The sequence below is a fragment of the Lichenostomus cassidix genome, unplaced genomic scaffold, assembly GCF_008360975.1.
Source record: "Lichenostomus cassidix isolate B80296 unplaced genomic scaffold, HeHo_3.0 HiC_scaffold_42, whole genome shotgun sequence".
Classification (NCBI taxonomy): domain Eukaryota; kingdom Metazoa; phylum Chordata; class Aves; order Passeriformes; family Meliphagidae; genus Lichenostomus; species Lichenostomus cassidix.
Window position 1 is genome coordinate 30,403 of NW_028147241.1, and position 16,694 is coordinate 47,096.

General features: G+C 50.4%; 1 pseudogene; it reads right to left on the reverse strand.

The window, feature by feature from the left end:
- Positions 1 to 1,006: 1,006 nt before the first annotated feature.
- On the reverse strand, positions 1,007 to 4,259 carry LOC146424087 (endogenous retrovirus group K member 5 Gag polyprotein-like; annotated as a pseudogene).
- Between the last annotated feature and the right edge of the window lie 12,435 nt (positions 4,260 to 16,694).

A 16,694-nucleotide genomic window follows, 5' to 3' on the forward strand; every position in this document is an offset into this window, starting at 1 on the left:
TCATGCGTGGTACCGGTGGCTGTGCCACACCCTGATGATGCATTAGGATAGGTGGTAGATCCTGGTCACCAAAAATACACAGATGATTTAGTACAAACAGAGTTTTAGAAAGCCTTTCTCTACAATCTGAAACCTCTTTATGTTTAGCCAAGTAACCCTTTAATGTTTCATTTGCTCTTTCTACCATTGCCTGCCCTGTCGGGGAGTGAGGAATTCCTGTGGTATGTTTTATGTCCCAGAGTTGCATGTATTTTTTCAACAAGGCACTACAATAAGCAGGTCCATTGTCTGTTTTGATAGCTTTGGGTTTGCCCAATACAGCAAAGCAACTAGTAAGGTGCCTTATAACATCCCGGGCTCTTCGGCAGGCTGTAATGTTGCCCATATCATATGGCTGTATGTGTCAATGCAAACATGGACATATTTTAGTCTACCAAATTCGGGGACATGGGTTACATCCATCTGCCATAGCTCATTAGCTTGTAACCCCTTACGGTTTACTCCCATACCCAAACCAACACCCTGGTTATGGAAACTACAGATAGGGCAGGCCTGCACTATGGCCTTGGCTTCTGCCAGTGGAATTCCAAAACCCTTATGGAGACCCTTTGCATTCTGATGGAAGTTCATATGGGCGTGGCGGGTCCTCTCAAAAGAGGACACTGGAGCTTCCGCCACCGCAACTAATCGATCCACTCTGGCGTTGCCTTCTCCAAGGCCCTCTGACCACTGATGGCTCCTTATATGTAGCACGGCATATGGGTCTGTCCTTTGGTCAATGGTGCGCTTAAGTGCCATCAGGAGTTCTGCTAGTCGGCGCTTTTGTACATCCCTGATCATCGCTTCCTCAATTCTGTTGGCAATGTCAGCAACGTAAAGTGAGTCTGTTAACAGGTTGGCTCATCCAGTTAGTAAAAACCCAGACCACTGCCGACAGTTCCAGGGTTTGTAAAGAGTCCTCTGGTGTTGCGAAGATGATTTTGTGTTGCCATTGCTTCTCCTCCATCCACGTCGCAGCAGCTGTATGGGAGCGTTTGCCAGCATCTGTATAGACAGTCACTGCTCCTGAGAGCGGAGAGGCTGACTGCAATGGCTTTACTAACCATCGGTGGTTGGACATCCACGCCAGCGTAGGAGGCTGGAGAGGTCGGATACTGATGAGTGTTCCCTCTTCCAGCAGCGCTGCTTGGAGTTCCATGGAATTCTGTAAATACCAGTTCAGGTCATCCAGCTTCAATGGTACCTGTATTTCCCCTGGCGATGTTCCCAGGATCTCCCTTATCCTTTGGCGGCCACGTTTGATAAGATTTGCCATTGTAATAATATCCTCTTGAATCGTTTTTCGCGGTTGAAGGGGAGGTGCTAGCCATTCCAGCACCAAAACATCATATTCATTTTTGCTGGTGGGAGTGTTTTCCCCCGTTTTCTTTTTATGCTGGGTGATAGCACCTAAAAGGTACTGAGGACCAGTCAGTACAGTGATATTCAGTGGCATGCCGAGAAGGCGACGAGATGTATGGTTTTGTACAACACGTTCAGAAATAGTTTGTATCGCTGCCAGCTGTGCTGTAGATAGAGTGACCCTTGTAGCTGGGTCAGTACCTTTTAGTAAGGGCCGCAGGACATTCAACAGTTCATTAGGAATCCCAATGACAGGCCGAAGCCATTGTAAATCACCCATTAGTTTCTCAGCATCATGCAGGGTTTGAATGTTTACGTGAATTTGCAGTTTTTGAGGACGGACCTGATGGTCTGTTATTGTCCATCCTAAGTATCGCCATGGTGATGTGTGCTGCACCTTTTCTGGGGCGATCATAAGGCCCTGAGCATGCAAGTGATGAGTCAGAGTTTGTAACTGTTCTGTTGTAAAAGGTGCACTCTGTGCCAGCAGTATACCATCCATATAGTGATAGATGATTACATCCGGCCAGGCCTTCCGAAGGGGCCTGAGAGCTGTATCCACATACAGTTGACAAAGTGTTGGTGAGTTCCGCATTCCCTGTGGCAGCACAGTCCATTCAAAACGCTGTGCTGGTGCCTCACAGTTGATAGAGGGCAGCGTAAAAGCAAAACGCTGCATGTCATCTGGATGTAATCCAATGGTGAAGAAACAGTCCTTTAAATCCACAATAAGTAAAGACCATTCATCTGGTAGCATGCTGGGATTAGGGAGTCCTGGTTGTAAGGCTCCCATAGGTTGCATTTGCTCATTTACAGCATGTAAGTCATGGAGCAGTCTGTACTTTCCAGATTTTTTCTTTATCACAAAAATTGGTGTATTCCAGGGGCTGGTGCATAGACGCAAGTGTCCCTGTTGGAATTGTTCTTGTACCAAGCAATGTGCTTGTTCGAGACTTTCCTTTTTCAGAGGCCATTGCTCCATCCATATGGGTTTATTTGTAATTCAGGTAAGACGGATGGGGAAAGCCCACGCAATGGCCCCCTCTAGAAAGGCGATTCTGATGTTAACACAACTCCCATTTGAGCTAGGACATCACGGCCTACCAAAGCATTTACTCCTGGAGGAAGCGGTAGCAGCTGCACCACACAATCCACAACCTTATCATCGATGGTGATTTTTAAACATGGTGACTGAAGAGCCATGGTGATACCTCCTACTCCAGTAACAGTAGCTCCTGATGCATAGGCCGGCCACTGGGTAGGCCACTTGTTTTCGTCTACCACCATGACATCAGCTCCAGTATCCAAAAGTGCTGTTAACTGTATCTGTTGGCCTGAATATTCCAAAAATATCCATTTTTGTGGGCGTTGCCCTAAATCCACTGTCAGCATAACCGCAGGGCCTGTGGAGCCAAAAGCTCCTGCTCCTCGCTGAGGGAAGTTACCAAATGAATTTTGGAAAAACTGCGGCAAAGGCACAAGTTGAGCAATTTTAGATCCAGCAGGGATATGAATAGGTGGGTGAAATGTCCGAACCATAATGTCGATTGTACCCTGAAAGTCCGCATCGATTAATCCAGTTAAAATATCAAGTCCTTTTATAGTTGCAGATGATCGCCCAATTAAAAGGGCACCAACAGGTTGTCCATTAATCACAATTGGTCCTGTAATTCCAGTAGGTATCCGCTTGGGGGTGTTCTCCACCAAGGTAACGTTTACTGAGGTTGCCAGGTCCAGGCCGAGGCTTCCGGGGGTGGCTGGGTGCAAGGTGGTTGAATCTGAGCAGGGGTGACCACTTTTGTCATTGTGCGGGCACCCTTCGCGCTCCGACTCCCGTTTCCCTGAGACTTCCGACAAGCCGCAGAGTTATGTGACGCAGACTGGCACTGAGGACACCACACTGCACCAGCAGGGCAGTTCCACCTTACGTGTCCTGGCTGTCCACAATGATAACAATGGAGCTTTGTTTTTCTCGTTGCTGAAGGTGGCTTTGACTGTCAGAGGGGTGCAAGGGCTGCTAACACTTGATTTTGAGATGATTCTGCCTGTGCCTTTAATCCCTCCCCCAGTTCCTTGATAGCATTGATTAACATAGCCTGACTGCCTATAAGGAACTGTGAAGCTTTCTCTAAAAGGTCCTCTATGGACCAATTCCCCGGCATGGTCATGATAAGATTTCTGACTGTCTCATTTCCATTTTGCAATATACACTGCTTTAACGTGGCCCCTTGCATGAATTCTGCCACTCCTGCTGTCTTAATCGCTGCAGCAACCTTACCTACAAAAGATCCCAGCAGCTCATCCCGTCCTTGTTTGATGGACATATATGACGGGACGCCTCCGGGGGCTTTTATTTTATCCAGAGCATTCCGAGCTAAATCCATAGACTCTCTAACCTTGTCTGGTCCCATGAGCGCCTGAGCCTCTGGTCTGAGATAAGGACCTAACCCCATCAATTCATTCAGAGTGACTCCATGCAGTGGGTCACCCGGCGCGCTCTGTGCAGCCACCGACTCCTGGCAGAATGCTTGCCAATGAGCATTAAATAGCAAAGATTGATGTTGAGTAAGTATTAGACACGCAATGCCTTTAATATCACTGGGGAGCAGAAGTCCTGATCCCCAGATATAGTCTAGCATTTATCTAGTAGGGTCTCCCTGAATTCCGAATTCACTCACGGTAGCTCGCAACTGAGACAATATTTTCCAGTCTAAGGGTGAAATAGAAGCAGTAGCCCTCCTTGCGCTCCTGGGTTGTAAGTTACTGGGAACGCCCCCAACATCTCAGTCGCGGCTTCTACGTCACCCTCCTGAGCCGCTTGTGCGGCAATCCGCCTCCATACAGTTTCGTGTTGGCATGGAGCCCCCAAGCCAGCACCACCGGGACTGGCCAGACCCCCGATAGGCAGAAAATCGGGGCTCCCCAAACTGGGTGACTGAGAAACCGAGTCCTGAGATATCGGGGCGGAGCGCCACTCGCGGTCAGGAGCCAGAGGGGCGGACGGATGCGGCGCCGCCCCTCCCCCGCTGCGTATCGGGGCAGACGCCTCCACAAATGGATGGGAGGGGGGAATATGCACTGTGTTTGTTAAAGGTGGCAGTGACCATGATCGCTCGTTACCTTGCCCTGAGGTAGACGGGGGAGGTGGACTCAGCCGCTCGGAAGCAGCCTTAGCCGCTCTTTGTTCTGCATGATATTGATCCAGAGCATTACTAACTATCTTCCACACCTTGCCTAGCTTTTTCCCAACTTTATCGTCTTCAAGAATAGCATCCCTCAACTTATCTCCTAATTTTTGCCACTCATCACGGTCAAAAAGGGTGTTAGGATCAATAAAACAACCCTTACCAACCCCCCACGTTATTAATCCTGCTAGCTCACACTGCAACTCCTTATCCTTAATCCCACACTTTTCTAAAAAGCAAAATAATAACTCCAGAGCAGCTTGCCTCTCCATCCCAATTTAGGGAACTGCGCACTTACACCCCCTCGAGGTCTCTGCTGCTCTCCTCCTTGGTGCAGGTAACCCTGCAGGTCCGGCGGCGCCTGGAATCCGTCTGTACGGCAGTCCTGTGCGTGCGCTCTGCACTGCTTTGACCCTCCTGGGTTTCGGAGCCAAGTGCCTGGGGTCTCGGCGTGGCCGCGCCGTTACCCAAATGGGGAACGGGACATTTTCATGTCGAGGGTCACCATTGACGAGACAAACGGAGGCTTGACAACCCAATATGAGTTTTTACAGCAAGCTTCAGTTTATTGAGTTTCAGCATACATACTTATAGTGTGGTTAATTAGGTAATGCATATTCTGTAACCGCATATTATTATTGGTTATTTGCTTCAACGCCCTAAGTCTGGCTATTTGCCCTATGTATGGATACATACTAACTTTGTCCAGTTTTCTATATTCTTACTGGTTCTTCCACATCCCTATCAGTAGTCTTATCCCAATGTTGCAGCAAGGTCATTGTGCCCTAAATTGCTCGTTGGCCAGAGAGTTGGCATCTAGGCAATAGTTAGCTGAGTACGGCTATTGTTAAAAAACAGCTTGTTTAAGTCTGTATGTCCCTTTTCTATTAGCCAATTTTCCACATTCCCCCACTGGATGGGAACTGGTTCTGAGCAGGGCAAAAACCCTGCAGGGAGGAGAAGAGCTGCCCCCGCCTTATCCAGGGCCCCTCTCAGGCTCAGGGCTTAGCCCCATATCTCCCCTCCCAGCGCCTGTCCCAGGGGCACATCTGGCATTGCTCAGGGCTCCCAGAGCCCTCCGAGCTGTCAGCAGGGACAAAGGACAGCACTGCTTTTCCCCAGACACCACCCGAGCAGCTGATGCTCCACAGCAGCCCCACCTCATGGGAGAGCTTCTTGCCAAGGCTGAGCTGCCTTTGGGCCACTGCCCTCGTTTTGCAAGGGAAGAACCTCACTTATGCTTACAGAAACTGCATTCAGCTCATGGCATTCTCTGATTCTATGGCAACTTTAAAACAAAAAGACAGAGATGAATGATCCAGGCCAAAGACTGCATGAAAAGTCTGGGGCCTCAAAGGTATTGAGCCACTTAATTCCCATGATCTTTTATCACAGAAAAGAGTCACAATCCCAGAGATTCTCAGCTGCCATGGACCATCTTACCAGGCTCTCAGGAAAGAGTTTGGAAAAGTAAGAAAGAACTGGCAAAACCCTTGGTAGTCCTTTGTTCTTTGTTCAAGGAGTAAGTAGAAAGAAACCTTTTTGCAAAAATCGGAGCTCCTGAAACATGCAGGACAGAGAGAAGAGGAATTATTGCTCTTTGGAGATGGCCTTGTTTTGCCATAGAGTTGGTTTTATGAGGACAGGTTTCATGACACCCAGGGGCAATGATCCGTCTGTAATGGGCAGACCTGCACTAAAGCACAAAGATGTTCTCCACAGGTCACAGAGTCACAACACAGACTTTGGAAAATCTTAAACAATTCCTCCTAATTGGAGACAATTTCAATGCTGAGATAATTAATCCCTTCCAAGCTCCCAGGGAACATTGGCCCTGAGTGGAGAGCTCTGTCTGGGCCGCTCCCAGGGAATGTCGGCCCCAAGCAGAGAGCTCTGTCTGGGGAGCTCCCAGGGAATGGCAGCAGCACTCGGCACGGCCTCAGCCCATCCAGCCAGGGCCACCCCCGAGGTGCTGCCCGGCCACGCTCTGTGCCCCAGTCCGCCCGTCACAGCCCCGAGCCCCGGGGCACCGTGCTCTTCTCACAAAGCTGAGTTCCCAGAAGGTCCTTTTTCCAGAACAAGCCCCAAAGAGCCATGGTGTGGAGCTGAGGTGCCTCCGCCTGTGGATCTCCCTGGATCCGCTTTGCCAGGAGACTCTATGAGCAGCACAGCAGCGCTGAGGGCCCAGCTCCTTCCGCGAGTGTTTGTGCCCCACAGACGTGGCCCGGCCAGGCACCATGGGCTGCCTGGGAGCTGCACCACAACAAAAGCTTTTTACAAGCCCAGTGGAAAGTTTAAATCAGCTCTTAAGTGTGCCTTGAAGGAATCACCATCCACTAGACACCATCTGTAACACACCATACAGCACAAAGAGTTTCCCACTGGACCTTCTAAAAATGCTTCAACCACTCTCCCTCAGCCTTTCCTGGCGAGCCCAGCTCAGCCCAATTCCCTGAGCACTCCCAGGACTTTAAAGGCCACCGCCGAGCCGGGCTGCTCCCCTCCGGCTTCGCTGCGGACACGGTGCTGGCCCGGCCACACTGACCACCCTGCGCCGGGGCCCACAGGCTGCTGAGCGCTCCCCGGGCCGCCTGGGCCTCAGCACCGAGCAGAGAGCCCTGCCCGGGGAGCTCCCAGGGAATGGCAGCAGCGCTCGGCACGGCCCCAGCCCGCCCAGCCGGGGCCACCCCCGAGGCCCTGCCCGCCCCCTCTCTGTGCCCCAGCTTGCCCAGCACAGCCCCGAACCTCAGGGCTCTTCTCACCGCCCGGCACTCTCCAGGAACACTCCGGGAAGGTGCCTACCTGTCATAAATTGCATCTCAATAAGTCAATCAGAGACAATTCCAATTCAGTAATTTGTAATTTATTCAAGCAAGCGGATACAGGTCAAAGCAGTGCTGGGCGGGCTAGGCAGGCTCCTTCGCTCTGCCTAAGACACACCACGCAGAGATTTGTGTGTGCCGAGGTTTTACGCAGTCCCTTTTTCCGGGTTACGTGTCATTTGCTGGAGATAAGGCTGTGTCTGCGTAGTCTGTTGCTGCTGCTAGAGGGTCCGCCGCTGCCTTCCGAAAGGTCGTAGTCACGTTCGCAGCCTGCCCTTCCTCCTAAACCTTGCAAGTTTTGTATAAGCCTTGTGTAAACAGGATGCTTAAGTTCTGCTTATGCCAGCAGGAGGTCTTTGGCCCATGGGGGCCCTGTTTTCCTGTTGCAATTTAGAGAATCAATCCTTATCTATCACATACCGAGCGCTGCGGTGGCACCGGCAGTCGCTGCGCTCGGCAGCGCCCCGAGGCCATCCCTGCTCCCGGCTCGGCTCCAGGCGGGCCACTCCTCCTGCACAGCGGCCCTGCGGCTCCTGCAGCACTGCTGCGGCCTCGAGCAGCCACTCCTGGATCCCTCAGCCCAGCCTGGGCGGCCCTGCCCATGCCGGGGCTGGGCCAGCGCTCCCTGCACCCACAGCACCTTCAAACTGCTGGGCAAGTCTTACAAAAAGCCACCACTACCCCCTGCCAAAAAGACCCCCCAGCCTAACCAACCAACCAACCTGCCACCTCCTCATGGAATTCTCAGGCCACTGGGACATTACAGGGGCTTGTGGAAGCAAGGGGCGAGTGTGACACAGTGAGTGTGACATAGTGAGTGTGATTCAGTGGGCCCTCATGGAACCCAGGAGATGTTGTGATGCTATGGAACCTCATGGAACCAAGGTTTCATTGTGACACTACTGCAGCCGCTCCTCCAGCCACTGAGGGGGCAGGAGCTCCCACCCAGCCACTCTGACCTTTCCCTGCCCTTGAGGAAACAGGGTTCAGGCTGCTCAATGGCATCACTGTGCGAGGGGAGAGGGGAGTTCCAGGTGCTGGGGACCTGAGGAGTCCTCTGTGCCTCCCGAGGGCACCTCTTGGATGCCCATGTTCTCTCTGGCCACCTCAAGTGCGGGTTTGCCATGTCCATTCCCAAAGGGGAGCATTTTGGGAGTGGAATCAGACCTGTCTGGAGGGACTTGTTCCACTGGGATAGGACTGAAGTCCACCCAGAGCAGTGCCTGGTGACTGCCCTGGGGGCTTCACCTTGCTCCCACAGGAATGCTGCTGCTCTCCTTTGCTCAGGTGAGTGTTGAGCAAACCCCAGCTCAGCTGTAGTGGTGCCCAACTGCTCCCAGCAGCAGCAGCTGTTATTAATTTTAATTAATATTTTTTCTATTTTATCATTAGCAAAAACCCTTCCCTGTGTGTTTGCAGCTAGATCTAAGGTGAAAGGAGGTGGAAGTTGGTGGAAAGGAGCTGTGACCTCACTACAGAATTCAATGGAGAAGTCTCATATCACAGAAAGTGAGGCAAGTCCCAGGTGACCACTAAGAGAAAGGACTGTGGATGGAGGTGATGGGCAGAGTTGTCCATGCCGTGTTGGGTGACAGGGGACTGTTTTTCTATTGGTCATGATCTCCTTAGGATATCCTGGATCTCCTTAGGATATCCTGGAACAGCTGCACAATGCTATTATTATCTCTTTAAAGCAATCATTGGAATCTTTATCACCAGTCCTCAAACCTCTCTAATTATCTGTACGAGTCTTGAAGACTTGACAAAGGGGATGGAAAAGTAACCACTCATTAGGTCTTTCTTCATTTTACTGAGCCCTGTCATGTATTTGGTGCTCGGAGCCCAGGATCCCTCAGTACCCTGAGAGAAAGTAGAAGCAATCTCTCAAGAAATCCAAGGTCAAGAAACACCCAAAGCGTCTTGGAGCATGAAGAGGTCCCAGTGAAAGCTCTTTCTGATGAAGCCTCCCCAGGGCCTCATTAGAGCCGATAATTGGAGGCTATGATTGCAGACAGGCAGAGGCACTGGGCAGGTGGCTCTGGTGCTGAGCAAACCCTTTGTTTGATGAAGCAGAAGGGGCTGTGAGCAGCTGGCTCTGGTTGAAGATGTCCCTCGCCATGGCAGCTGGCTGGACCAGATGGTCTTTAAAAGTCCTTTCCCAGCCAACACATTCTGTGATTCCATCATTCCATGATCCCATTGGTGACAATGACCTTCAGCATGAGCCATCCTCACCCATCCCTGAGCATCTGGCACAAGGGACCTTGAGTGCAGAGGGACCTTGACATGCTCAGGGATTTGGCCAATGTAAACATCTTGATGATTTTCCCTAATCTCTCAACTCTTAGGCTGAGATTTCAGGAATGCAATCAAAATGAAAAGGTTTCAAAGTAAAGAGACAAATTCAACCAAACATTGGATTTTGGAGACCTGGTTCTTCATTAATGCCAACATATTTAGCTCCTAGGTCTGTCTTCAAGAAGACTCTATAGAATGTAGCCCCATGTGCATGGGCAGGCGCAGTTCCTCCCAGGAGGATGTGTTCCCGTCTCTCAGGCTGACATGCACACAGGACGCCATCAGTACCAGTGCCCACTTGTGCCAGGCCTCCAGGATTGATGTGACTTATCAGCAGGACCCTCTATGCCTGGAACTGCTCCTTGTGCTTCCTCTCCCCTTCCCAGCAGCTCCCAAGCCCCTGGCAACTTTGCTTTTGGCTTCGTCCCTACATCCTGGGGCAAGATTTGCTAAATTCCTTCTTTGCAGCTTGCCCTGTTTCTGTCTCCTGTTTGCTGCCTCTTTGTCCTGGAGCTCAGTCCATTCAGCCAAGCAGCCTTAGGAGATGGATGCTTATCTCATGGGAATTTGGAGAGATCCTTCTTGTCCTTGGAGGAGGCTTTCCAGGCAAGGCCTGTAAGATTTCCTGAGCTCCTTCAGCCGTCAGAGTGGTCCTTGCCATGGTGCTGCCTTTCGCCTGGTAGAAATATGATGCAGACACAGTTTAAAAAGGGGTAAAAGGGTTTTACCTGGGTATTTTAATAGGATCTGAGGTGCACAGCTCTTCAAAGGTGGAAAACGTCGAGATGCACACTCACCGTATAACGCATATACAATTTTATGGACCTTGCAAATTAGCATATCTACCTAAAATTCCCCACTATGAAACTCAATAAATGAAGTAATTGTCCACTGATTCTAATTACCTCCCTCCAAATGAGGCTAGAGCCCAGTTTACAAAATATATTCCATAGAGAGAAGGCTTCAATCAAGTTTTGAGATCGTATAGAGCTCTCTGGCTTTCTGCTGCAAATGTTCGATCTTTCTGCCTTGCAGAACCACACCCAACTAAGCTAAAATAACAAACTACAAAAGTTACAAGCATGTAGAGCTAAGGCTACAGAAGATAGGAAAAGGGTATAAAAATGTATGAAAGGGTATATAAAAGGTAGAATGTCTTCAGGCATCAATGGCACCTCTTGGATCAGTCTTGCAGTACATCAAATTCTTCTCCTCTGGGGTGCCCTGGCCCATGCTCTGCTGCTGGCCTTGCTCACTGCCATTTGGCATCTGAGACCCCACGATTTCATAGTCATGACAGCCAAGGTGGAGACTGCTGATCCTATTCCTGACCAGCTTCTCCTTGTTGGGCAACTCCAAGTCTCAGTGAGTATTACCTTTCTTAGTCCACCTGGCAGCCCCTCCAAGAAGTTGTCCAAAGCTCCTTCAGGCTGTTGGCACCCCATTGCTTTGCCTGGCCAGGAAATGCCAGGACAATTAAAGTCCTCCACAGAAACCTGCTCGCTTTCCTGGAGATTCAGGACCACCTCTGGCCAGCTCCCTCTTGCCTTCTGAGCTCATCAATTCCCATGCGAGTTGAGAGCACACACTCACACACAAGTGTCTAATCTGCGCACACACGCACAGAGGCAAGAGGAAACTGACCTGCTGTGACTTAGTGGAAGCTACGGGATGATGCCTAGGATTTTAGCTGCTATATTTTTCATGTATCTGTAGTTTTAGTGTGTGGCTCTGGACTCCATATAGAGTGCTAAAACTTCTGTTCCCAGTGTTTTTAGACAAAACCATTCCTCTAAAGCTTGAGATCCAAGGACACTTTGTCACCTCAGTGCCCCAAGATATGTAAACAGTGAATTGGGGGGAGCAAACTTGGAGTAATTGATATCAACACCTGAAGGTGTAATTGGGGGATTAAGGCTTGATATGTTAATGGACAGAACTTATAAAGTATGAAAAACTCATGACTCATGGTCCATTTTGAGTGTAGCCTCTCGAGTAAGCTTTGTCTGCCCTAAATGTACCTTGAAAGCCCTTCAATAAATTTAACTGCTTTTTATTCTCTAAACTTTGTCTAGCCTCTGTTTTAAGTAAGCCCATCAGGCATCAGGATGGGACCTGGGTGTCCCTCAAATGCTGGGAACACAAACCCAGGATGAGATGCCTCCACTGGCCCATCTGCATCCCTTCCCTCAGTAGGGGTAAAGGAGATTCCTGCCCGTCACTGCCTGGGTGTCCTGTGAAACAGCAAGACAAAGCAGTCATATTTAGTTGCAACTTCATATCTGAGAGAAGAAATGCTACTTCTGGAAATGAGTTAGTCTCCCCATAGAGACAGTGAAACCTCAGTGGTTGCTTCAGGCATTTGACAGCAGCTTCTCCTGAAGCCCCAGGGACACCTGGAGAGAGAGAGAGACCCAAGGGCGAGGGGAACAAGTCACTGAGAGCAATTTCATTCCCACCCTTTCTATCACTGTCACTCCACCCAGCTGGTGGTAAAGGTGGATCAAAGGAGCTCATAGGGACAGGAGGAGGGGAAGCGCAGCAAGAAGCAGGATTAGAAGGGGGCGGAAGCTAAGCCCTCTATGGCTTAGGTATTGGAAGCAATACATTTTTTGCCATGCCAGCCTGTTCCCCACCTGTCCCCCCTGCCGCAATGTCCCTGGTCCCTCCAGCACTGTCTCTGTTCTCTCTGCTGTGCCAGCTGCTGTAGCATCTTGTTCTTTTTTCAGTTCTTTCAAAGTCTCTAAAACTAACCTCCATGTCGTCATAAATTCCTTAGCAGTATCATTTCCACAAGTAGCAAGATCAAAAATATGCTGTCCCGTTGTTTCCCATGTCTGTATGCTAAAAGCTTTGGCACATGTAACCTCAATCCCTTGACTTTTGCACCACAGTAACAATCTTTGCAATATCAACTTATCATATTTTATGCTACATCATTTTAACATTGATGTCTGTCTTGGTTTGAAAGACAGGTGTCTCCCAAAAGAGGTTGAAACCCTCCCTTAGAACAGATAATGTGATTTTTTCTTTTTTCCCTCCCTCCGAATTATTTAATTTTGTAAATCAAGGGCTGTCAGGCAAAAGTATGGGAAAAAAGGAATATCAGTTCTTTACTAGTATCTATAAACAAACAATAACAATAGCAACCACAACTAGAACCAATAGCAGGTAACTTGGGAGCTGCCAAGCCTTTTCCCGTGTGGTGTAATCACGGTTGCAAGCAGCAGGGGCGCTGTTGAGCTCCCGGCCGGGCAGGACAGGTGCGATGACTCCTGAGCGGCTGCAGGTGGCGCTGTGGCGCAGGGTCAGGTCAGCCCCAGGCAGCTGGATGATGGCGGACAGGCTGAAGAGCAGGCAGCCAGGCAGCTTGGAGCGGCAGAAAGCAGGGAGGCAGGGTCAGGCACTGGCTCCCTCCCGGCTAGCAGCGAGGTAGCAAAGATTTCTGCAGTCACAGCAGACGCCGTGGTCTCATGCGGCAGAGGGCAGAGGCAGGCAGCAGAGGCAGCCGGACTCTCCTGGCAGCAGCTGCAGGAAAACGCAGCCCGGGGAAACGCGCCCTTCCCAGTGGGAAGAAAAGTTGAGTCAAAGCTCACCCAGCCAGGAGAGAAGAGAAACAGGGCACAGTTGGATTTCCTCTGGTAGCAGCTGGAAAGCAAAGAGCCAGCAGCCTCTACCCTCAGCGTCCGAACCACGAGAGAGAGACTTCCCAGGGCCGGCTCTTCCCTTACCGTGCCCTGCCCAAAAATCTAGCTTTTGTCTTTTACAAAAGCCTTGATCACTCTAAACATCAGACTATTTGTTGCTTAGTAACAGGAATAGGAAGAAATTCTCAACCCCCGACAATGTCCATATATTAACTATTGATTTTTCCTCGTGGGATGTATTTGCTCCCATTGTTTGTTCCCAGTGGCTCACCTTAAAAGGTTGCAGATGGTCCAGACCTTGGTAGCTTTCCTGAGCTGCTCTCTCTTCCGCTGGGTTCCATCTCCCCTGCTATCCGCACAGGCTTCCTGCTCTCCAGGCAGGCTCTTGGAATCATGTTGGGGTCACCAAATGTCGCTTTGTTGAAATGGACATAACCACACACACACTTTTTGTGATCTAAAGCCATAAGAAGTAAAAAGTTTTTATTATTCTCTGCTGCTGCTCTTATACCTCTTCACAATTACTGTGGCACATTAAGACTGGCTGCTAGCAAACAATGACAAGGCTGTCAAACAAACAATAACCATTCAAGCAGCAACACAATTAACTATAAAATCAAAAGTAAAGTTGGTTACATATTATATGCAAGTTCCTTCTTGCTGCAGTGGATTGGCCCTGTATAACACCATGCCTTTATAAAATTTGTGATTTATGCTCCAGAATGTTCCCCCAGCAAAACATTCCATTGGTTCAAAACTATGTACCCTCCCTTGCAATACAGTCATTGATTTGTACCCCTATCCTTCTCCCTTGGACCTTCCCTGATTGGCCCTCTGGGGCTGGACACGCCCCATTTCCCCCCCCTTTTAAATGTTGTGGAGTCTCTAGTTCGGGGCTTTTGGGTTTTGGATTCCAGTTGCCCCGAGCCTGTCCCTCATTCTCCGCCCTGCCTGCCTCCCCGGCGATCCTAAAATAAACCTGCTGGAATTCCAAGCGCAGAAGCCTATGCCTCTTTTGTTTCTACCGCTTTTCCAACGCACTACCATTCCCCTGGACACAGCACCCGCCTGTGTGTGTCACAGCCGCTGCGCGCCCAGTCAGTGTTCAGCGCGACTGGCCGCCTTTTCATTGCTGCTTTCGGTGGTCGGCAGCTTTTTGGAGGGTAATGCAACAAATGGTGTGTTGGCCGGGAAACTAAGACCTGCTGAACACCCCAGAGCTGGCGTGACCTGTCCCATGCAGCCTCACCGTGATGACGAGTCATTGCCGCCGCAGAAACAGCAGCTCTGACCCCTCCATGCAGCAGCTGCTCCCGCGCCCACTGCCTGGCTACTGGCAGAGCCGAGTTGCCAGCGGACCGCGCTCTCAAGAGAAACCATGCCACTGGGAGCCCTGCCCCGCTCCCCACACAGCACGACCACCGGAGCCACACTTTGCACTGCCGCCATCTTAGCGAAGAACGCCACGCTCCATTCTGAGCGCAGCGCCAGAGAGAGCCTGCGCTGCCCTGGTGCTGCGATACCATCTCTGCCGTGAAGCGGACGTTTTGTGGGAAGGTGTAGTGTTCCCGGAGAACCCGGGAGAGACTTTTGGGAAAAGTCCCCATTAGCAGTTGGGAATACCTGCCGTTAGCTGAACTTTGTTGCTGCTGGAGCAGTGTGACATCTGTGCTGTACCGAAAGAGTGGAGATCAGCCATCAACCCGCAGGAGACAGCTGCAGGGAAGCTGTCGGGTTTAGGGTAAGCGTCTCGGCACCGGGGTGGGGAGGGAATTTGCCCCACTGGTCCTCCGAGAGTGTAGTGATCTGGGGGTGGCCCTTAGGGACCAATAAGTGGAGACAGGGCCCGCTGTTCCCCAGCCTCTTTAGTATTAATTTCTTCATTTTTTGGCGCAGCAGGTGTAGAACTCTGGGTGTTAGCCAGCATGGGTTGTGGAAATTCCAGGCTGCCTGATCCTCAGATAGAGGTGTATATTAACCTCCCCGCTTCAGCTCCTCCCCCTTCCTCTGATCCCCCACGTTCCCCTTCAGACTTTCCTTCTCCTCAGTCTCTTCATCCTTCTAACCCTTTTACGGGGGAACAAGAAACCGCATCCCGTCAACAGATGCCTGACTGCCACCAGCTCCAGGGCATTTCCTTGTCTCCCTCCCGACCTCGTCTGAGCAGGACTGCGCACCCTGCTCATTCATCTAACCCAAACCCCTTCACCTCACTTTCTTTTTCCTCCCCTTCTCCCTTTACCAGACTGAACAAACATGGCGCCGACTGCGTGTTGACTCCAAATAGCTCCTGGCAACCCCCAGAGGCAGCTCCTTCTCCCCATAATCCCTTTTGCTTTCCCGCCATGAGTCCTTCCACCACCTCGGCACACCCCCAAACCCTCTTCCCTCGGTGTTGTCTTTCCCCGCCCCTATTACATTAGGGGGTGGGGTGGCAGTGAGGGAAAACCCCACCCTTGAGTTCCCCGACTCTGGTTCCAACACTGCGTCACCTACCAGGGCCAGAAGTGATGCTGCGGGGCGGGACGGGAGTGTATTTCCTGCGCTGGCATGTCATAGCCAGGAGGGCACCAGCCTTCCCTCACAGCATAATCACCTTAGCCAACCAAATGTTGTGAGCTGGCAGGAAATTCCATTCAGCCAGATGAAAGAGTTGTGCAAAGCAGCAAAAGAACATTGGAAAGACTCCTCATATTTTCAGTCTTTTTTACAAACCATGTTAGCATCCGAAGCAAAGTGTCCCCACGATATCAAAGCAATTATAAAGAGTATATTGACAAATGCCCAATATAGAATGTGGGAAGAAGCCTGGAAGGAGAGAGCTCAAGCTCTAATTAGCTTATATAAAGGGAACCCTGAGTGTCAAAACTTGACGCTTGACTGCTTGTGTGGGGAAGGAAACTGGAAAGAGCTCCTTGATCAAATTGCTGCTTTATCCCCCTCTGTGTTATCAGATTTAGCCAAAGCTGCAAAGCAAGCCCTAAAGCTTGTCCCCACTAGTTCTACATCATTTCTACCTTACGCCTCCGTCACACAATACCATAATGAGACGTTCATCGAGTTTATTGATCAGCTTACTGTCGCCATTGAAAGACAATTCATGGGAGAGGAGACTCAGGAGCAAGTTTTGTTAAAAAGTGCTATGCTTAATGCAAACGATCGTTTGTAAACAAATTATCAGCGCTCTCCCTCCTACTCCTCCACTCACCGTTAACCGGCTCATCGACGCCTGCATGCGAGTACCGGTAGACCTAAGTTCAAATACCCCTTCCAAACCTTCCCCAGGAACCTCTAAAGCTTTCCCTGTGAACCAGAGAAAGCTACCTAAACAGCCTGCCACC